Below are 24,674 nucleotides of genomic sequence, written 5' to 3' on the forward strand. Positions count from 1 at the left end.
GATTCTCACCTATGCCTACTAAAGCTAATTCCGGTAGGATAAAAACTCCATAGGAAAAAACATCTGTCTCAACTAAGTTACTACAATACATATTCACCTATTAAAATTATGAGAAAATAATTTAGGCAGACTTTATATCTCAAGTAAATAGAAACGAGGGAGTTTTCCACAAGCGGGTGTATGTAGCTAGTTAGTGCACTGTTCTCAAACATTTCTTGTCTGCTCTACATAGACACTTGTGAGGTTTCCTTCCTAGGAGCTGCGTCTTAACTTGTCTTTTCCTGGTAGCCCAACAGTGTAAATTCAGAGTAGCCATTAGGAAACCGGTGCACTGGCTATGCAAGCAGTTTCAGTAAATATTTATTCTGGCAATGACAAGTACTACTTAAATTGATGTTGTCAGTTTTTAATGTTATTGTGTATTTTTATTCTTTTATTTTATTTACTTTTATGTGGTGGTGAGGATTGAACCCAGTGCCTTGAACATCCTAGGCAAGTACTCTACTATTAAGTTACAACCACAGCCTGACATTGTTATTTTATTTGTTTGTTTAATATTTTTCATTGTAGATGGACATAATAGCTTTATTTTATTTATTTATGGATGTGGTGCTGAGGATCAAACCCAGTGCCTCACACATGCCAGGCAAGTGCTCTACCACTGAGCCACAATCCCAGCTCCCCCCATATTCTTATTTTTTAAATTACAGATTAAAATTGCATAAGGCCAGGTGCAGTGGGGCACACCTGTAATCCCAATGGCTGGGGAGGTTGAGTTCAAAGCCAGCCTTGGCAACTTAGTGAGGCCCTAAGCAACTCAGTGAGATCCTGTCTCTAAAAATTACAAAAGGGATGTGGCTCAGTGGTTAAGCATCCCTGGGATCAATCCCTGCTACCACAAAAAAAAAAAAAAAAAAAAAAAACCCTACATAACGATATGGGGAGACACCTCACCTCAGAGAACACTCTTAAGTCCGAATTTCAAATCAAAAGAGAGCTTTATTTACCTGGCCAGAGACTGTCACCCACCACAGAGACTCAAGCTCTGTGAGAGGACAGCAGCTTCCTTGTCCATCCAAAGAGAATATAAAGCACAAAAACCACAACTCAGTGACTTGCTTATTGTCATGTAAGCTAGCCAATCATAGAAATTAAAACATTAATAAGTGGGACCTGTGGGCTCTAGGCAGGACTGGAATTCTCCAGTCAGCAAACAAGTGATAATCAGAAGCTAAAATAGCATTAGCTTTGCATTTCAGTTGACCACAGTCCTGGGTTCAAGCAGGTGCTAGACTGTCACATTCTGAACTTGGGTAGGGAGTGGGCGGGGTGAGAATCTACTTCAAAATCATATAGACCCACAAGGGCATTCACACTCAGGATGTAGCTCACCACAACCAGACCACGGCTGCATCCTGAGTAGAGTGCGATTTGTGGGGTACAAAGTTCAGAAAGACAATTTTTTTATAAGAAAATAGCTTTCATTTCAATTTCTCAGAAACAGCTCTTGTAACAGGTTTTTCTAGAAGGCAGCAAAATGGAGTCTTAGGCCTGTCTATGAGAGTTCTTGCTTTATAATTGTCTTATCTCACTTTTCAAAATCTTATATAATCTATATTTTTTACTAATCTATAACCTATAACTTACACTCTTATTGATTGTATTTATCAGTTCACACCACAACAATAGGAAAAGAAGTAGAAAGTACACATGTGCTTGGTATGTCCTTAGGGAGAGAGAGAACACACAAATCTCTGAGGTATTTATCAAAGAAGACAGAGTGTGTGAGTAATCATATTGGAACAAGAAAAGTGACATGTTAACATTTTTGAAATCTGGTGTCCAGCATCAAGTGCCTTTTCATGTTACCTGTACTTGGTGGTTATAGTTATGATTGAAGACAGTAAAATTCCACTTTATTATTTTCATTCATTACTTTTGGGGGACTCAGTTGACATGTTGGTACTGGTTTAAAAAGATTTTGTCTTAATAAAGCAATTTTTTTAAAATCTAAGGCATGTCATTAAATTGCTATCAGCAGTCTTTATTTGATAAGGCTTTTACTCAGTTATCCAGAGCTGTATGTCCTAGGTCTCTATTTCTGTATTACTAATCTGGAGATTACTAATCAATTTTATCTTGTATATAGCATTACACTACTACAGCTCCATGAGTTTTCATACTGCTCTTTGAACTTCTTTTGGTGCCTGTTCAAATTCTTTTTTTATTTGATCACTGGCATAAAAATTATTCAAAGATATAAAAAGATTCACAATAACAATCAAGAAAACAGGGCTGGGGATGTGGCTCAAGCGGTAGCGCTCTCGCCTGGCATGTGTGCAGGCCCGGGTTCAATCCTCAGCGCCACATACAAACAAAGATGTTGTGTCCGCTGGAAAACTAAATAAATAAATAAATAAATATTTTTAAAAAATAAATAAATAAAAATGATTTAATTAAAAAAAAAGAAAACAGTGGATTCCTAATCCAACCTATATGAATTCTATTAGTACTGAATGTGCATACCATCCACATTCACCATTTTCCCTAATCTCCTTCTATCAAAAGAGATAAAATTACAAATGTAAACTCTGTGTGTACTCATATACAAAATGCTATAAGACAAGGTGATTTTACCAAACCATAATTTATTTTAATCTCAAAGAAGAAGTGAACTTTCTAACTATGCCACAAACTCAGCAATCTTAAAAAAACAAAAAACAAAAAAAGACTGGAACAATGGATGATACAGATGTTTATAAAACCACAAATCAAGAATCAATCTAAGCAAAATAAAAAGAAAAAGATCAGGGCTGGGGTTGTGGCTCAGCGGTGGAGTGCTCGCCTAGCACATGCGAGGCCCTATGTTCTGTCCTCAGCACCACATATAAATGAAATAAAGTTATTGTGTCCACCTACAACTAAAAAATTATATATAAAAAAGATCAGACTGAGAAATCATTCTTGAAATTAATGTCATGAACAAAGAGCTAATTTCCTTACGTAGAAATCAATAAGCGCTAGTAAACATTGTTTGGTAGATCAATGAAGGTGAAAGCCAAATAGGAATGAGTAAAAGTCAGTAGGAAGTGAAGATCAAACAACTCTTCTAAAAAGTTGTGAGCTAGAGGTGTAGTTCAGTGGTAGAATGATTGCCTAGCATGCTGGAGGTCCTGGGGTTGATCCCCACTACCACATACATACACACAAATTGTTGTGAAGGGGGAAGAAAAGAGACTGGCAGTATAGGAGAACTTTGAGTAGAAGGATATTGATATTTCATTACTTTAGTGTTTTCCTTTTCAAAAACATGACTTGAGCATATTTTAAAGCTAATAGAATGAATCCACTGAATGGGTAAAATTAGTAGTATGTATGAGAGGAAAAAAAGATCCAGACATTGCATGAGTTATATCAATTAATCTTTAGAGACATTCTCTGAAGTAGGTACTATTCTATTCTCTCAGTTCCAAACAGGAAACCGACTTAGACATTAAGTAGGAAGTAACACAGTAAATGGCAGAGCCAGGATTGAAATAAAGAACTATTATATGTAAAATCTGTTTGCTTTTTCTAATGTTTCATTTTGAGAAAGTAGCTCTAGGTAAGGTTAAAAAAACCCTAACCCCTTGCATTGCCCTGCTTAAGATACACACATTGTCCATGTGCTAGTGACATTCCATGTCCATGTGCTGGGGATATGCTCAGTGTCAGAGTGCTTGCCAGCATGCATGAAGCCCTAGCACTGCAAAAAAAAAAAAAAAAAAAACCCAGAAGCATAAACCTGGAAGGACTGTACACATTGCCGATTACATCACTCACTCTTGGATCAGCAGAGTCTCTAGATAACAGAGAGCCACAAACCTCAGGCCTCCATGTGCTTTGTAAGTAATATAGAACAAGTTTCACCATGGGTGCTAGCAAGACAATCCTGATCACCTGAGAGAGGGCAGCAGCAGTTCTTTCACGTCTCTCCTCTCTTACCTTTCTCATTGAAAAGTACCCCAGATTCATGTTGTACCAGACAGAACTATTATACTAGCAAGGTGATTGCTGTCACCCTCTTGCAGCACTTGAGTTTTCTGTCCATTCCTGTCCCCTCCTCTTTCTATACCATATCATCATTTTTCTGTCACCTTGAAGACAATGAATATTCTTCTAAAATATTTGATCAGCTCCACACTGCAGAACTTTTAGCCTGTTTCTAACTAAAATATAGACAATATTAACATTGCAATATCTGCATATCCATGACTATTCTTTTTAAGAGACCTTGTTTCCTATAGTTTTGATTCAGAAATTACATGTTAAGTCAGAAGATATGCAACATTTTAATGGTTAGAAATTAATTTTTTTCCCTAGAAGTGTTTCACCACTTTACATTTCTACTAACAGTACATAAGTATTCTTACATTCTTGCTCACGCTAAATAGTATCATTATTTTTGCTGTTATTCCATGTAAAAAGCAAAGGAAAATACATTGTTTTTTAACTTGCTTATTGGCAGGGAACTTACATGTTTACTTCATGTTCTTATTGTCCACTTATATTTTGTTTTTGGATTTTACCTATCATATCTTTTACTTATATTTTTCAAAAAAAGTATTCGTTTTATTGTAGCTGCTTAATGTCATATTAGTATTTTACATGTGTAACAAATACATTTCCTGATTTGTTATTTACTTTGTTTTTGAGGCAATATTATTTTATTTATAAATATTTAAAATGTTTTATTTTTATTTTTATAAATATTTTTTAGTTGTCAATGGATCTTTTTATTTTAATTTATTTATATGTGATGCTGAGGATGGAACCCAGGTTCCCCTACAAGCCAGGCCAGCACTCTACCACTGAGCCACAACACCAGCCCTGAAAGTGTTTTATATAAAGAAAATTCATTAATATTTTCCTTCAGTTTAGAAAAGCTTCTGCCACCCCCAAGATTATACAGATATTTCATTCTTTATCATATGCAAATAATTACTTTATTATTTATTAACTATTTTTCCAATTGTATTTATTAAATGATCAATTTTCCCTACTGATTTCAAATTTTAATTTAGCATTTAATCATTAAATACTAATTTTGCATTTGTAATAAAGGTTTATATTCATAATGATAAATCCACAGAGACAGCTAACATCAGTATTTCACAACTTTTTTCCAGACATTCAATAAAGATATGAAATTAATTTTATCTAAGTGGGCTAATTCCACATTTAGTCAACATAAAAACATATTTTTGTTAGTCTGTTATTACTCATTTGTGTCTGTTTATAATCTTCTGCCCAGAAATTTTGGATTTATATGCAGTCACAATTTTTACATTTTCATTTGTTTGGTTCCTGGGTTTCATGTGGTACTTAGAAAGGCTTTGTGTAAGAGTTTAACTGTCTTTTGGTAATATTATTTATTTTTCTTTTTTTCATTTTCATTTTGATATTTATATTTATTTGATATTTATGTAAAAATCAATTGGTAAAAAAAGAGCCTTGTTTTCCCAAATGCGCAATAGTTATCCAATATTAATACTAAATAATATATCTTTTTCCATTGATCAGAATTGCCACCTTTGTCAGGTACTGAATAATTGTGAATATTTGCATATACTGATGGGTTTTCTATTTTGATCCATTGATTTATCATTTGTGAGCAAGTGATAGAAAAAAATCTAAGTACTGAAACCTTATCATTTTTTTACTATTAAGTAGCACTAGTATCTCCCCATTATTCTCTTTCAGGATGTCCTGAGGAAATTCTGGAATGTCTTCCATAAAAACATTAGAATCATTTTGATACATTCTCCCCTCCAAAAATGCCTATAGTGATTCTGATTAGAGTTTCACTGAATTTATAGGTTAAGTAACATTAATTTCTTTGCAAGAATTGTTCTAAGACTATGATATAGCTCTTTATTTCCTCACGTATTCTTTTTTTATTTTTATTTTTTAGTTGCAGATGGACCCATACATTTTATTATTATTATTTATATGTGGTGTTGAGAATAAAAGCCAATGCCTCACATGTGCTAGGCAAGCACTCTGCCACCGAGCCACAACCCCAGCCCTCTCACATATTCTTTTATTTCTCTTGGTAGAGGATTTTTCTGGGGCATGTTTTTTTTTTCTTTTGCAGGATTTTGTTTTGTTTTATTTGTGGTACTGAGATCAAATCCAGGGTCACTCTATAACTGAACTACATCCCCAAATCTTTTTATTTACTTTTATATTTATTCACTTTTTTTAAAGAGAGAGAGAGAGAGAGAGAGAGAGAGAGAGAGAGAGAGAGAGAGAGATAGTTAGTTTTAATATTTATTTTTTAGTTTTCGGTGGACACAACATCTTTATTTTATTTTTATGTGGTGCTGAGGATCGAACCCAGCGCCCCGCGCATGCCAGGCGACACGCTACCGCTTGAGCCACATCCCAGCCCTTCACTTATTTTTTGAGACAGGGTCTCACTGAGTTTCTGAATCTGTACCCAACTTTCAATCCTCCTACCTCAGCCTCCCAAGTAGCTGGGATTACAGGCATGCATCACTCTGCACAGTTCCTTATGAAGTTTTATAGTTTTGTTATAGAATTCCAGATTGGTATTGTGACTAGGTTTATTTCCTCCAATTCTATTTCATAACAAGTTATAATTTTTATATAATAGCAGTATCCATTTTTTTCACAACCACCTTTTTAAATGTACTTATTATTTTCAATAGACTTTGCAATTTATTCTATTGACTTTCCAGATAAGACTTTACATCATCTTAATTAATTCATATAGCTGTTTTAATATTGGTAAGCACTCAATAAGCATTAAATAAAATTATTTTTATTATATTTATTATATTACTAAGTTACCAGAGAGACCAATTTATCCACAACAAAATACATGGATTTATGTTTTCAGATTTTGGCAAAGTGATTCTAAATTTTATCTCTAAGAATAAACATGCAACTATGGCCAAGACTACTAGGTAAAGAAGAATGACAGAAGACTTGTTTTATCAGTTATTAACTTATATTTTAAAATGTAGAAAAACATTGTAAAAATAGGCACTAGCTTAGAAAAAGAAAGATTAAAAGTGAGGTCAGTGAAACAACATGCAAATCTGCAAATCTCTTTAATATCAAGAATTTGTTTTCAGGCCCATGTGTTGGCACATGCCTATTATCCAGGGGCTGGGGAGCCTGAGGAGGGTGATCAGGAGTTCAAACCTAGCCCCAGCAACTTAGTGATCCCCTAAGCAACTCAGTGAGACTCTGTCTCTAAATCAAAATACCAAAAAGGGCTGGGGGAATGTGGCTTAGTGGTTGAGTGTCCTTGGATTCAATCCCCAGTACCAAAAAAAAAAAAAAAAAAAAAATTGTTTTTATAGCTAAAAATGCATGAATGCCATTTCTACAAAGTAATTTTCTGTAAGTTATCTTAGGCAAATGATCAAAGTTAAGTACTTTTTAAGAAAATCATCTTAGGACTAGTTTGATAAAGACTATATCTTAGTGTGAAATGGGGTACTCACAAACTTCTAAACGGGATTTTTAACCATGTTATCAAGAAAATATTGTCTAATTCAATGAAATGTTAGGATATTAAAGAAAATTCTGTTTGAGAGATCTGTAAATAAAGAGAATTAAACTGCATATTTACTACAAGTAAATTTTGTTTAGGCAGTTTAAAATATACCAAAACAGCAATGTTCTTAACGATTTTCCCTTGAAATCTCAGGGCCAATTTATATATATATTTAAATATATATTCCCACTAAGATCTCGGATTTGTGTTAAAAAACAGTTTAGCTGTATTCTCCATCTCACAAGTTTGGCCAAATATATTTACCCAAGTCAACCAATAAACATAATAAGTAAGGCAAAGAATGCTGCAGTCATCATTCATATCATTTGTATCAAATTTATGTTTAATTCATTATGATTAATATACTTGGCCTTGCTAATTATGTTAATATTCTCTCAAATATTTCTTGGCACAGTTTGGAAGACTATGTATAATTGTTATATTAGTTTTCTATTGTTGTTTAACAAATTAGACAAATTTAGTGGCTTAAAACACCCATTTATTAGCTGAAAGTTCTGTAGGTCAGAAGTCTGCCACTACTCAGCTGGGTTTTCTGTTCAGAGTCTTATAAGGCTGAAATCAGTGGGTCAACTGAGCTTTGTTATCTGGAATCCCTGAAAAAGAATCTACTTTCAAGTTCATTCCAGCTGTTGGCAGCATCTAGTTTCTTGCAGTTAGTTGTCAGAGTGAGGTCCTTGTTTTCTGGCTGGTCATTGACTTTTGCATGTGACTTTTTCCATCTCCAAGCCAACAACAGTGCATGAAATTCTTCCCATACTTCAAATTACTAACTACTTCAGTTTAGATGAAGAAAATTCTGTGCTTTGAAAGGGCTCAGGTGATTAGGTTTGGCCCACTTAAATAATCTCTGGATCTCAAGTTCAATCAATTAGTAAACCTAATTATATCAGCAAAATCTTTTGCCATGCAAAGTAAGGTAACCACAGGAGTACTAATACCAGGGAGTGGAGATCATGAAAGCCATCTTAGAATTCTGTTTTAGCCACAGAAGAGAAAAGCAATGTATTCCCTAAAGAGATTTATTTTGTTAAATGTCTGTTAATTTGGCAATGTCCTCCCCAATGCAAACAAGTTGTCTTGATATCATTATAGGAATTTTGATTTAGCTAATTTCAAAATACCCATCAGCCAACTGGTGATCTCCATGGCTTAGGAGAATGTTTGTCATTTTTCTTCACTCAATAAATATTTTTATTTGTCCACTATGTGACAGGCATCATATTAGGTTGTGGGGATGAAATAGTGAGCAAAATTTCCTGCTTTCATAGAGCTTAAGGTTTAGATGGGAGAGAGAGGTGTTAGTCAAAAACTAGCTAAACATACACTTATAAAGTATGACAAATTATCCAAAGGAGAGGACACTACACAAAAGGGTAAATTTGGGACAGGACTTCAGAAGGTCCTATTCCTACGGAAGACAATGTCAATTGTGCATTTGGAATTGAACAATACCATGGCACTGCAGGATCAGGAAAGGAAGTGATGATGGAGCTGAGGGATGAAGGAAGGACGGGTAAGGAGGAAGAACATATTCAGGCAGAGGGAAGAACAAGTACAAATGACCTGTGGCTAGAGGAAATCTACTGTGCCTGAGGTTAATGTGGCCAGAGCTCAGGAATCATGAGGGCACAGTTGGACAAAAGACCAGAGTGGAAGACAAGCTTTGCTTTACACACAGGCTCACTGATCACATTTTCATCTTTATCTTAAGAGCACTGAGAATCCCTTTAAAGAGTTTGAAACAAGAGGCTGACAAGATCAGATGTGAATTTTGAAATTAGCACTCTGGCTGCCTTGTGAAGAATGACTGAAAACATCAGTAAAAAGTTTTGCCTTGAAATGATTTGACAATACTCAGAATTCAAAACTTTATTAGAGTTTCCCTAATGGCTTGGGTGATGCAGTGTCTGTGATCAGAAGCTCCCGTTTCTTGCTCTAAAGGCCGAGTGCATTCCTGATAATAGGCAGCACTACTGTGCAATCTCATGTACGGAACCAAGTTGTGCTCTGTAAAAGAGGAAGAAAAACAGTAACCAAAAACTCTGCTGCCTTTTCAATAATACACTGTAGTTTTGTAGCTGAACCCAGGTTTGGAGGCTCATCCCACAGAAAATGTCTGAGAGATTAGTTTTGAGGAAAAAGGCTTTATTCAGTGAACAAAGAGAGATAAATCAGTTTCTCAACTCAAGGAGAATGAGGGCTATTGATATGAGAGAAAATATGACGGAGAGGGATAGGCTAATAAAGGGGAGGAATATTCATGTCTTTTCTGGAAATAGGTGGAGACCTCCCAGGAATTTGGGTGTTACCTCTTGTCATTCCTTTCATGGTCTGGTGTTTCTGGTCATGGTGGCTGCAGGTGTCTCTAACCTTAAAGTGAGGCAGGAGAACATGCAGGTCTAGGTCAAGTTGACCCTATATTATAGTTTGGATAAAAAAAAAAAAACATAAATGACCAACACATCTACATGTAGCACAGAGCAGAATCTGAACCAAAGGTTAAGGTAACAAAAGATACAGACATAGTATGAAGGCACAGAAGCCAAGACTTTTCATTTGATTCCAGTCACCCATCAGGTATTTGTAAGCCCAAATGGAGAGTCTGTGTTTTCAAGGTCCTCAAAGAGTAACTTTCACAACTGTTATGATCACTACCCACACATAAGAGGTATGATCTATAGCAAAGTCAATGGGACACTAATAATGTATCGCCCATCTGTGTAACCTCCAAAATTAGTGGTTTTTAGGTTAAGAGCAAATAAAGCGAGAAGTTTTATTTAGGATTTTCCTGGGCAACAGTTTTGCCTTCAAGGAAAAGGACACATGTAGTTACTCGGTATTTTCTGACCTATAGCATTTTCTAACCTAGTGAAGCTGATGGAAAACTCCTCCTTTGTGATACTTAACATATGCCTCATCAAAGCTTTGGTTTCCTGTGACATTATCATCTTCTATCAAAAAATAAACAACTGGACAACTGATGGGTTTTGTTGTTGTTGTTGTTGTGCTTTGTTTAGTTTTGTCTCAAGATGGAGATCTCACTATGTTGCCCAGACTGGTCTTGAACTCCTGGGCTCAAGTGATGCTTTTGCCTCAGCCTCCACAGTAGCTGGAACAATAGGCATGGTACCCAGCGCTGATGAATAATTTTAAAAGGAATGCCTCTTGTGCATCCTTGGAAGATGGCAAGATTGGCTTGGTTATGCCTGAGCATCTTCCCCACTTAAGTCAAATTTAGCAAATAGCCCAGGGCCTTGAGCCATTTAATAGTATCCCGAAATGAGCAGATCTAGATAAACTTATTTTACTAATTTTGTGATTCCTAGCTTGCAGTGCCAGGCAGAACTCTAATTCATGGAATAGATGAAATAAAATATATAACCCAAATCAGCTCATAGCTCTCTCCCATGAGCTCATCCTCCCTCTCCTTGCCACACATTTACATTCCATACCTATACCTTATCCATAACATTTCTGCAGATATCTCTTAGAAGAAGGAACAATGAATATGCTCTATTGAGCTCTTTTCAAATTGTACCTGTCTTCACTCTAAGGATATACTCTAGCTCTGCCCGTTATGAACTACATTATTCATGAATTACATTATTTTTATGTATCTCAGTTTTCTGATCAAGAAAATGGATATAATGAGGATAGTATGTGATTCATATGATTTGGGGAAAGATTAAATGAATAACAAATGAAGCTCTTAGAACAGGGCCTGGCAAGTGTCATACAAGTCTTAGTTCTTATCATTAATTGTTCTTCCTGGAAGAGGTCCCAGAACATCAAATCTCATGTCAGTGTCTCCAAAATTTTAATACATAATTTGGCAAAGGTTTCATGAATTTGATTTTAACATTTTGTAACATAAAATTTTTGTCAGTTCCAGATTATCCAGAACACTATCCTCTTATCAAATATTTCCTCTTATCATAGTCTTATAACAAATGCACTATCATTTTAAAGGTTTGCCCAATAGGGAGTTTTAAATCACATTTGACCTTTTCTCATCTTGCATAAAACTTCTAAGGCCTTGAAATACAGGAGTCACAATAAGCCAATAATATCCCAGAAGATGTTCACATTTGAGATGTCACTACTCCAAGTAATAGATAATACCAATATAAGAACAAATAGCAAACATCCTTTCAAACATAATTTGAAAGGATGGATGCTTATTGTTTTAAACCATTACTATGAAATTAAACAATGCTAAAGTCTACTCTCCCTAAAATATGTTATACTAGGCAATAGCCATAGAGATGTAAACTATGCCTTCCATTTACTAAGAACATATTTATCAACAAAACCAAGCACAAGTTTAATTGTTAGGCTCTCTCTCAATGTTTGCTTCCTTGATCTTCTAGTATCCTCCCATCTCTACTAGTCAAGAAGTTTTTGTAAAAAAAACTTTACTTTCTATAGTTTGAATTAATAAAATCAGGGTTTTTTCCTAAATAAAATTAGATTAAATATATCTTTTCAAACATACAAACCCTGGACTCTTATAGGACCTCTTGCTCTCCTTTTCCTTCCTCCTTTGAGTATGTCTTATTAATAAGCTAATTTGACAACTCTAACATAAATCTACATATTTCATTATGAAGCATGTAAATTCAATTTAATAGAATGATAAGATAATATTCCTCACTCCAAACTTTCCTGTAGTTTTCTTTCTTATTCAGAGCAAAAGTCAGTCTCCACAGTGACCTGCCAGGCTCTATAGGAACTAATCAAGTCATGTTAATATCACTTCCGGCTTCTCTTTCCCTTGGGTCACTCTGCTCCAGCCACACTACTTCTGCTGTTTCTTGGACTTGATAGGGATGCTCCTGCCTTAGAGTGTTTGTCCTAGGTATCATCAGGGCTCATTCTTTTTCTTCAGGTCACACCTTTCTTCTGAATTCCTTAGCTTCTTTCACTGCTATGTTGGTCTCTACAGCACTTATTGCCATGTCAATATTACATTTTTCCACTCATTTATTTGTTCATTTTTAATCACCCTTGCTAAGACATAAACTCCATTAGGGGAAAAATTGTGTTTTGTACTTTATGTAGAACAAAACTTAACATGTAATTGTTTTCAGTTGTTACTTTTTTGAGTCATTTAATTCCACTTCAGCTTTCTTTTCCAGTTTTATCTCTTTTTCCCCATTCACTCATCATTTATTAGGCATATATTTTAGGTATTATGCTAGGGTTACAAAGATGAATAGGACAATCTTATCCCTTGAAGTGCTCAGAGACTAGAAGAAAACATAAACATGGACACCAACAATTATAATTCCTCAACAAGTACCTTATTCACGTATCTGCACACAGTACATTGAAATATCAAAGCTGCATGATTAGCTTTACTTGGACTCAACAGGTGGTAAAGGACTTTCTGAGTAGATGTTCTCTGAGAGGACTTTGACAAGAAGATCATTACAGGCAGAGCACAGAATAAGCAATTCTGGGGAAGGAAAGAAAATGGTGGACGTTGGAGCTACAATTGGATAGGTAACATTGGAGCAAGGGAGCAAGACAGAAGACTAAAACAGGTAACTGAAGACAGAATTCAGAACCTATTGCGTATCATGTAAAGGAGATTGAACTGTGTAGGCAATTGGGTGTCACTAAAAGTTATCATGCTTAGATTTATTTCTCTAACAAATTTAGGACACTGGTAATAATATGGAATTTGTGAGGGAATAGAGATCAAAGACAAGAAGCCAGCAGGTGGTTATTGTAGAAAACCTCCCCATTTTTTCTTAATTCCTAGGCCTCTTATTAATTCAGTGGACTAAGCACGCAGTCTGACCTTACCCATTCATTAATTCAGTCACTGTTGATGAAGCCCCTATTTTCTACATAGGCTTTTGGAGATTATAGAGGTAGACAAGATAGATAAGCTTCTTTCCTAATGAATTTATAGTGTAGCAGAAGCAGTAAAAAAAGAATTATTATAAATATTTTATAAGTACCTAAATTATTTAATTATTATAAATAATTATTATAAATACCTAAACTTGCCAACTCATGACACATCTCATTTTGTTTTATTTCAGATTGAAACACTCCTCTTACTTAACATTCACCTTGAAGATATCTTTATTTGATCTGATGATTTGTAATATAATGTTGGTTCGTGAACTTTGAAAGGCAATTAACTAGGAAATGTTGTAATCTATAACACATAAACCCTACTCAAGGTTTTCCTTTCATTATAATTTTATATATTTATTCATTTAGTTTTTGACTTGGGTAGAGAGAAAAGCTAGCTTTATAAAGTTAAAAAAAGTTATTTAGAATTGTTTGGTCAAAATGAGGAGCAAGGAAAGAAAGGATATTAAATATTATCATAAACTCCCAGGATAATTTAACAGAGGCCAAGTTTTTACAGGTTGCTAAATAAGAGTAAAGCTTCCAAGACTGGTAATTTCCTTTTCTTAGACCCAATTTTTGATTAAAGAAACTCAGGTTTTATATCTGAGGAAAGGATGATTTTTTTTAAAAAAATAATGTATCATACTATAATCAAACTATCCCTGATAAATAAATTGCAAAAAGAACAAAAAGAGAAGTAAACTATAAATTTGGCATGGTTATTTTGAAAGTACTTGCTGTCTATTCTTAAAAGCTGTAATTAAGTTTACCCACTGAAGGGCTGGGGTTGTGGCTCAGTGGCAGAGCACTTGCCAAGCATGTGTGAGACACCGGGTTCAATCCTCAGCAACACATAAAAAATTAAATACAGGCATGCTGTCCATCTACAACTATAAAAAAGATTTTTAAAAAAAGTTTACCCACTAAAGCTGGCAGTCACATTTCCTTGTGATAGATAAATTCTAAACGGTACATATAGTGGGTTAGAATAGAAATATACCAAAATATCTTAGAACATATATTTGCCAGGAAAGAAAGATACAGACTCAATATATGTCAAAGTATTAATAAATCTAAGGGGAAAATGTTCAACTAGAAGAATCTGGATTGCTCAGCCACAAAACCTAAGCTATTTTTTTTTAACTGTTGGTAGTACCCAACAGATACCAATTTGTGTGAGTTTCTTAAAGACAAGGATAAATTTTTATTCCTTGCCATTTGTCACAGGACCAGTGCCAAAGGGTCCAAGGTCTTGTACTAACATATAATTGAATACTTAAATGGGGAAAAATAGTATTAAAGGAATTTTTTAAAGTATAGAAGTTCTTCATTCTAAAAGATAAATTCTTGTGTTCTGATAAAACTTTATAAAATCAATAAATAAAAGGTTAAGTTTTTCCAGGAACTTCCTTTGTTTCTTTTACAGGAAATCACATAAAACTTGTAATTCTCTGTATGAAGAAAAGTTATTTATAAAAGTTTTTTCTTTTCAAATTCTATTTTTATATCCTAATTTAGACCACTTTATTTGAACATAATCAGGAAAATTTTCACAAAGTTTAATTATAAGACTGAGTTTCTTAGAGTGGAATTTTCTCACTGCCCCCTAGTTTAGGAACCCTTTATACTTTTCTTATGAACCCTGCCATAGATCTGGCATTATAGCTGAAGGACTCTAGGAAGGATACCCTCCACAAACTCATATCCAGATCCACCAGGATCAACCGTCAGGAACCTGTTTTGTATTCATGTTTCCACTCTAAATGGTAGAACTTTGTCATGAAGCCATTCAAATAGGATGCCAGTGCTCCTCAGCAATCATGAAATCACACACAAGATATTCTCTAGGTCTACATTGAAGAATACAAGGAACTGTGTAATTCAGCCAATTATAGAAAGGTTCGTGTTCTAACTCCAAGGCTGCTAGTAATTCCTGAAGACTCCTCCCATTAACACTTTACCCATAGTGACTATGACAACTTCTTTCTTCATTTAGTTGCCAGTCTTGTCATGTCCAAAGGTTACTTGGAGAGTGAGACTTTATCCAGGATCTAGCTATAAAACCTGTTCATCAAATCATTCAAACACACTCTAGCTGATTAATTGCAGTAGGGCCTAATTTTACTTTTGAGAATGACAAATGCTGGGCCAGGATGGTTTGAAATCTTCATGATCTTGAACTGCATTCCTTGGTACATTGATAGAGACCATTTTGAGTTCCCTTCTAACAGAAAGATAATGCATCTAGAATATTTATTCTTGCAAACTTCAATGTAGCTACATTTAGCATTAATGTACACGATTTCAAGAAAAAAAAATTAAAAAGTAGAAATATAGACTTAAAAAGAGATTTTTTTTCCTTAGTAGTATACTACCTGAAAACTCTAAACTCTCAATTCTGCTTCTTAAACATATAATGTGGTTCTGAACTCAAAAGAAATATTTAGAAGTAGTTATAGAGTGGTTCCAGAGTTCAAAGTTTCACATGGGACCCTGAATTAAAATTTCTATTCTGTCAGGCAAAACCTTAGTTTTTTCTTTAAAGATTAAAGATTAAGGATTGAATGAGAAAATTAGCAAGGTGCAGTCGTGCATGTCTATAATCCCTGCATCACTGGAGGCTAAAACAGGAGAATTTGCAGATTAGAATCAGCAACCTAGTGAGGCTCTAAGCCACTTAGTGATACCTTGTTACAAAATAAAAAATAAAAAGATCTGGGGATGTGGCTCAGTGGTTAAACACCCCTGGGTTCAATCCCTTGTGCTAAATAAATAAATAAATAAATAAATAAATATGAGAAAATTAATGAAAATATCTGATTTAATAAATATTAGTCATTATTACCCTTTCCTCAAGTGCAGGAAAAAATTCCTCTAAGGTTAAAGACTAACTTATTTCTCCTGTGTCTAGGATGGTCAGCACAATTGGTTAATATTTGTTAAATATTGTTGCTATGGAATTCTTAGATCCGGAATGAAGAGCTAAGAATTGAAAAATTTATAATGTGTTGTGTGTGGCCTCAGGTTACCAGGATAGAATACCTGGCGGTAAACATCAGGGTTCACCTTCTAATACTGGCCACAAATCTTGAACATACCAGAGTCTCTAAGAAATTTTCAAATTGTTTATCTTTCTCTTAACTAAAGATGATTTGCTCTGTGTGTAAACATGATTAATTTGTATCTTTTACATTTTTCTATGAAAAACATCATAAATCAAAAAATTCCTTTGTGAAACTCCATTTCCTGGTTTTTTAAGTTACAACATATACATAAAGATAAAAATCAAATCTTCATAGATCCAAGAACTCAAACCTGCTCCAAGCATTGTTTTAAAAAATATGAATATAATATTTTCTTTATGATCTCAAAAGATAGGAATCTTTCTGAGAATGTCAAATTAAAACAGTGTTTTGTTTGCCAGCTAAGACCCTGCAATATTATTCTAAAATGTGGAATGAGAATTGAAAAAGAGTGCCCACGAAAATAGAGTAGGAGTAAAGGGAAGACCAGTGATGTCAATTCAGTCATTCCTCAATTCAGTAAATACTTACTCTGTATTCAACTATTGTACTTGTTATGCTGCAGGTGCTAGGAAACAGAAATGAATAAAACAGAGATGGTATGCCCTTACAAAGCTCTTAACTCAATAGGGAGGACACATTTTATAATGAGCAGAAGTTGTAATTGTGATATACAATAAGAGGGGACAGTCTAAGATACTTTGTGAGTTACTATCAAGGGGAGCAAGTGTAATCAGGAAGCATAGGGAATATTTCCCTGAGAAGTGACTTTAAACCAAGCCTGAAAAATGAATCTATGTTATTCAGGTGTAGGGTTTATGCTTGGGTGTATGCACACATATGGATGTATTGGGCAATTCAGAGGGGCCACATCATGGAGGATCAATGGTATCAAACCTGAGAGCAACAGGAAGCTGTAAGTCTTACCAAGGAACATCATATGGTATTATGTGCATTTTTACAAATTACTTTGAGGAGAAACTATTATGAAACAAAGTAGCCCAAGTAAGAGAGGATGGCTGTTATCATAGTCTAGACATGGTCACTGTCCTTGTTGAGAAAAAATAGATTCAAACTGGACATTCAGAGTAAGGGAGAAGGGATGACTTCTTCCCCTTCCCCTGAGTTTCTGAACTGAGTAAGTATTGCTGCTGTGTACTCATTATAGTGCAGGCTAAAAGAGAATCCAATCTAGGGGCAGAATCAAAAGTTTTGTGTAGTCAGTACTCAATGTGAAATACATTATATCACTTAGGTGGCAATTTCTGCAGTACAGTTTTTATAATTTATTATCTTAAAATGGTAACAAAGATGATGGAGAGTGAGGAAAACCTGACTATGGGACAGTAGAAAGTTTCGCTTTTGCCATTCGATGAACTGGTAATAAGTGGTCACTATTTGATTATGATACATAATGATCAAGAAAAATAAAGAAAACAAAGCTAAAAACCATAGCAGAATATTAATTTTTGCTAAAGTTAGTTTCTAGATACGGACACTAAAGTGCAACTTGGCAATAAGTAGGAACACTGCCTCCAAGGTCATGGCTTACTGTCAAATAGAGATAACACAGTTAAATACTTGTCAGAATTACGGAATACCTCACTAGGAAGGACAAATACAAAGAAAGTCAACTAAAAGATAAGAATCAGAATTCATCTGGTTCTCACACACACAAAAAAAGAAGAAATACAAGAAAAAAGAAAAAAAAGAATTCTTTTGTGTCTTAAAGTCATACCATAAATTTTGCAGAATTTTCATGTTACTCTGATTAGTATCAGTCCCTCATTTTCTTTTTTTTTTTTTAAGAGACAGAGAGAATTTTTTTAATATTTATTTTTTTTAGTTTTCGGCGGACACAACATCTTTGTTTGTGTATGGTGCTGAGGATCGAACCCGGGCCGCATGCACGTCAGGCGAGCACACTACCACATGAGCCACATCCCCAGCCCAGTCCCTCATTTTGTATGTGTTAACATTATTGTAGATATTTGTAGAGAACTTTATTATCAATTACAACAAAAATGCAACTTGTAATAAACAATATTTCCTATATTTCCATTGTTGCATGTCAAAATAAACCTCAGGCCTCAGTTGATTGACCTTGGAATCCTAAATACATGATCTGCAGACACTAATATAGTAAGTAGATTGCATTTTAGCATCTACAGTTCTACTGGATCATGAGGAGTGGTAACAAAATTGGGCTGGTCTAGCTGGTCAAGGGCAAAACCAAAAATCAAGATGAGAGAAACTTGATGTGAAATAAAAAAACAACAAACAAAAACTAGCTAGAGAACAGGATTGCCCTGTCCCTCCAACATGTATCCCATGTGATCTAATCTGAAATCTCCTCTCGGTATGATAGAAAAACAGCAAGTACCATGCCAGAAAACCTATGTTGTTAATTTCTGTCTTTCTAACAGACTGTCTGGCTTTGATCAACTTTGGCACTTCAGAGACTCAGTGTAAGGAAGGAACTGCATATGTTGACCTTTACACTGTCTTATAAACCCAAACATCTATTAATCCAGAGAGAAATACTGTAGCATAAGAATTATCCTATAGTAGAAACCATGTTAAAGAAATAACTTCAAAAGCATTAATGTTCAAGGATTTCCAAGACCTTAGCTGCACTATTTAAAATTTTTTTTCCTGTTTTGGCTCATTGTCACTTCTTTTGATGAGGTTTCCCCCTGACCATACTACTTAAAATTGTAATCTTTGCCTGCCTAACTTTCCCAGTCTCCTTCCCCTGTTTTAATTTCCCCATAGTACTTTCCATCTTTTAATATAACTAAACTACCTTTATATACTTCTGTTCATCTACCTATACCCACCTCTAAATATAAGTTCTGCCTGAGCAGAGATTTTTGTTTTACTCATGGATATACACTTTGTTCACAGAATAGCATATAACATCTAGTAGGTACTCAATTAATATTGTCAAATAAATAAATTAATTCCTAATAGAAATTTAAAATAAAATATTTCTTAAGTTACAATTGTAAAATCAGATTTAAACAACTGTGTTCATCTATGAGAAAGAACATTGTTTCTTACTTATAGGAAGTATATTTCAAAGAGATATGTCATTTGACAAATCTGAAACCTTTTTTAAAGAATGAGTGAGTGAACACCAGTTCACTGAACTGAGTTCACCTTGCTCCCAAGAGAGAGTTCATTTGAGATTAGCAAGTTCAAAGTCTATGAATCATAAAGCAATTTAGGAAACTAAACAGGACATGATGTTTTTTAATGAACACTGCCAAGTAAAAAACCCTTTAAGGTAATGTTGCTATTTTTATGTCAGGAATTCCTCATTGCTGATGTACTAAGGGTGAAAGTTTTGGCTATAAATTAAGAAAATAATTAAACATACCATCCATATACTTATTGAACACCAAAGAAATTTACCTTTAGTAATAATCTTCAGAAAAAAATTTATTATTAAGCACATAAAAAATTAGTCCAATGTTTATAGCCACTTTTCGTTTTTAATTAAAACTCCTGTTAAATAAATAATTCATTAGTCTATCAACAATAACAGTAACAACAATACAAACACTCAGAATTTAGACATCTAGGTACTAAGCTAACTGCTTCACATTCAGCATGTCATTTTCCAAAAGAGAAATTTCAGTTGCAGTGAGAATTAATAAATCTTCCTGGAGACCAGCTTGGCAACATTAGTGACTCCATCTTAAAAACAAAAAATTAAAAAGCAGAAATCAGAACTTAAACTACATCAGTTTGATACTAAAGTCCCTGTTCTCAATGTAATAGTGTGTTATTTCTTATTTCTAAAACATTAGTACAAGGCAAAAATTGTTATTATTGAGAACATTCAAAGCATAGTCTTGTAGATTCTGAAGCTGAATCCAAAAAAACAAGAGAGTTCAAACTATTTCTTGGCAGCCATCACCAAAATCGGCACATGACTTCCTTGGATATTTACTTTAAATGGGATAGTGATCATTTAGATGTGTCATTTCAGTTTTGTTTGTAAAGACAGAAAAAAAAAAACCAATCCCCCTATATCTTTATATTTTTAACCTAACGATTTTTACACTTAAACACACACATATAGCTTGAGGGACTTTGTACCTGTCATCTTCACATTTTCAGCATCTAGCAAAGTGTTTGCTACATAGTGCTAAATAATAATTTGAAGTTAAGAAAAAAAGAATCAAAGAAATAATCCCTCCAGCTAAAGTCCAGAACTCTTCAGGGGTATGACAATTAAGTCCTCAGTTGGTTTTTTTCCTCTTTATTATGTTACTCAAATAGAAGTTTATGAGGGTTAGTTACAAAAAGGGCCTCCAGGCCATTGACTTCTCAATAACTCTTTCAGGCTGATATGAAAACAGCAATTAAGAAAAAAAATGTATCCAGGTTACATAGGAAGTTGATGGCCAAATCAAAGCTGGAATCCAGTTATTTCAGTCTACCATAAATTTTCTTGTCACTTCAAGATCATTTTTTCCTTTCTTTCATTTTTTTTATTAGTTGATATTTTTGTCTTTTAATGTTTTGTAACTGGACAAAGCAACCTGTTAGCACTCTTTACACTGTGATGGGAATTTTTTTGGTGGTTTTTAAAAAAATCTTTTATTGATTTTATTATTATTTTTTTAAATACACGACAGCAATGGAATGCATTACAATTCTTATTACACATATAGAGCACAATTTTTCATATCTCTGTATATAAAGTATGTTGACACACAATTCAAGTCTTCATACATGTACTTTGTATAATGATGTCCACCACATTCCACCATCCTTGCTTATCCCCTGCCCCCTCCCTTTCCCTCCCACCCCCCTTCCCTATCTAGAATTAATCTAATCCTCCCATGCTCTCCCTCCCTACTCCACTATGAGTCAACCTCCTTATGTCAGAGAAAACATTTGACATTTGTTTTGGGGGATTGGCTAACTTCACTTAGCATTATCTTCTCCAACGCCATCTATTTACCCACAAATGCCATGATTTTCTTCTTTTTTAATGCTGAGTAAAATTCCATTGCATATATATGCCACATTATTTTTAACCATTCATCCACTGAAGGACATCTAGGTTGACTCCACAGTTTAGCTATTGTAAATTATGCTGCTATAAACCTATATGTGGCTGTGTCCCTGTAGTATGCTGTTTTAAAGTCCTTTGGGTATAGTCTGAGAAGGGGAATAGCTGGATCACATGGTGGTTCCATTCCCAGATTTCCAAGGAATCTCCATACTGCTTTCCAAATTGGCTGCACCAATTTACAGTCCCACCAACAATGTATGAGTGTGCCTTTTTCCCCACATTCTCATGCCTGGTTTCTGTTTTCGCGACTAAAAGGCTCAGGGGTCACTCCAGGAAAATCGGGTTAACTGGGCTGCGCAAAATAATCATCACACAAGAGACACAAATACCTTTTTGTTTGGGATCGCCATGACAGTTCCTCTGACCTTAAGTGTCTGAAGGAGGAGAGCAAGAGCACGGGCTGACCCCTTTTATTGAAGAGAAGCTATTCAAATGAGGCAAGGGGTCAGGTTTCAGGGGGCTGAGTCTATTGTTATGATATCCACTGTCAGCAGGTTAACTGACACCACACCCAAGGGCACAGTAAGAGAAGGGCACACAAACACAAGACACTTCCATGGAAGATTCTATCCTAAACAGGGCAAGGGGTTATATTACAAAGGAACAGGTGAGCATAGCTTCACCCATGGGGCTGTAGCAAGACACACCCATGCATGTGAAACCGACCCTGGAACCCAAGAAGGGTGGGGAAAGCTCTGCCACATTTCTGTGACTGAGCGCCTCAGCACCCAGCTGGGGAGCGTGACTCAGTCACGTGCAAGGTTGGTCTCCCACATCCTTGCCAACACTTGTTGTTGTTTGTCTTCATAATAGCTGCCATCTGACTGGAGTGAGATAATATATTAGAGTAGTTTTGATTTGCATTTCTCTGATTGCTAGAGATGATGAGCATTTTTTAATATATTTGTTGATTGATTGTATACTACAGAGCAATAGTAACAAAAACAGCATGGTATTGGCACTAAAACAGGCTGGTAGAACAATGGTACAGAATAGAGGACACAGAGACTAACCCACAAAATTACAATTATATTAGAAAAAGGTGCCAAAGAAAAGATAGCATCTTTAACAAATGGTGCTGGGAAAACTGGAAATTCATATGCAACAAAATGAAATTAAACCCTATCTCTCACCATGCACAAATCTCAACTCAAAATGGATCAAGGACCTAGGAATTAAACCAGAGTCTCTGCATCTAATAAAAGAAAAAGTGGGCCCTAATCTTCATTATGTGGGATTAGGCCCCAACTTCCTTAATAAGATTCCTATAGCGCAAGAATTAAAACCAAGAATAAATAAATGGGATGGAATCAAACTAAAAAGTTTTCTCTCACCAAAAGAAATAATCTATCAGGTGAACAGAGAGCCTACATTCTGGGAGCAAATTTTTACTCCTCACACATCAGATAGAGCACTAATCTCTAGGGTATATAAAGAACTCAAAAAGCTAAACACAGAAAAAACAAATAACCCAGTCAACAAATGGGCCAAGGTCATGAACAGACACCTCAAGATCATTTCCATGTTACTTTTTCTTTCTATCTTACATTCTTTTTTCTTAGAAAAAATACTGAAAGACATTTTCAGAAATCTGAGAATTTTTAAAGAAATGCAGAATCCTGGGGATTCCCAATGTTGTTCATTTTAGCCAGTAAATTTTAGCTTTCACTAATGTGACTGTTTTCTCCTTAATAAACAGCAAATCTCAATGAGAGACAGAAAACAGTAACCAGGATCCTGGACCTTCTGTCTTATCCTCAGCTTAATAAAAATAAAACAAACAACCAAAAAATCCTGGAAATTCATATGCAACAAAATGAAATTAAACCCCTATCTCTCACCATGCACAAATCTCAACTCAAAATGGATCAAGGTCCTAGGAATTAAACCAGAGTCTCTGCATCTAATAAAAGAAAAAGTAGGTCCTAATCTTCATTATAAAATAATCTTCATTATTTTATTTTTTCATTATAAAAGTAATACACATTTAATATAGGAAATCTGTAAAATAAAAAAAAATAATTAAAGTAAAAAAACTCACCTAACTTCTACAACTAAAAGATAAGCTCTCAATATTTTGATTTATTTTTTGCTATTATTATAGCAGCCAATTTGCTTTCCAAAAAATAATATCATATTGTCACAACTTTCACCCTCTCTGTTCCTCGCATATTACACAGACATTTTATGATGTTATTACAAACTCATAAGCAAATTTTATATTACTATTTAATTTAAGGTAAAGAATCATAATTTATTCAGTCACACATATGTGGTTAAGTGCTTAGAGTATTTCTCACTTTTCATGGTTTAAAATTAAGCAGCAAATAAAATTATGTGCCCAATTTAAAAAATTCTTTACTTAGAATTATTTCTTTAAGATAATTTTTCTAAAATTTTATTAGTGAGTCAAACATAGTTTAAGTGTATATGGCCATATTTTAAAAAATTCATTTTAGTAATTTTCCAAACATACTTATCTTACTCCACTCCTGTGAACACTTAATAGCGTCATCTTCAAAATGCCTTTACTACTTTAATTTGTAGTAAAAATTTCTTTGTAGTTACCTTGAATATTTCAGTATACCCCTCTTTGTTTGCCAGTATACTTTTTTCCTTTTTCATGTGAATTTCCTATTTTTGTCTTTTCCTCAGTTCTATTTAAGTCTTTAAATTATTTCTTATCCATTTATATGAACCCTTTATATATCAGAAATATAATTTTTTTTTAAAGAGAGAGTGAGAGAGGGAGAGGGAGAGGGAGAGAGAGAGAGAGAGAGAGAGAGAGAGAGAGAGAATTTTTAAATATTTATTTTTAGTTTTCGGCGGACACAACATCTTTGTTTTGTATGTGGTGCTGAGGATTGAACCCGGGCTGCACGCATGCCAGGTGAGCGCGCTACCACTTGAGCCACATCCCCAGCCCAAGAAATATAAATTTATTATAATACTTGCAATAAATAGCAACTTGGTTTGCCATTGTCTTTAAATTTGAATTTATCCAAGTTGATTTTTGTGTTCATTTTGTGACTTTATTTGAAATATCCACTTATAATTATTTCCATATTATTATTTACTTTCAGCATCTCTCACTAGC

The 24,674-nt window shown here is 34.5% G+C and overlaps 1 protein-coding gene across 1 annotated transcript in view; it reads left to right on the top strand.

Annotated features, from left to right (window-relative positions):
* Nucleotides 1–24,674, top strand: part of Abcb1 (ATP binding cassette subfamily B member 1) — a 183,550-nt gene that overhangs the window by 66,875 nt on the left and 92,001 nt on the right. The window lies entirely within an intron of this gene.

This window comes from Marmota flaviventris, chromosome 1 (genome assembly GCF_047511675.1).
Source record: "Marmota flaviventris isolate mMarFla1 chromosome 1, mMarFla1.hap1, whole genome shotgun sequence".
NCBI classification, from domain to species: domain Eukaryota; kingdom Metazoa; phylum Chordata; class Mammalia; order Rodentia; family Sciuridae; genus Marmota; species Marmota flaviventris.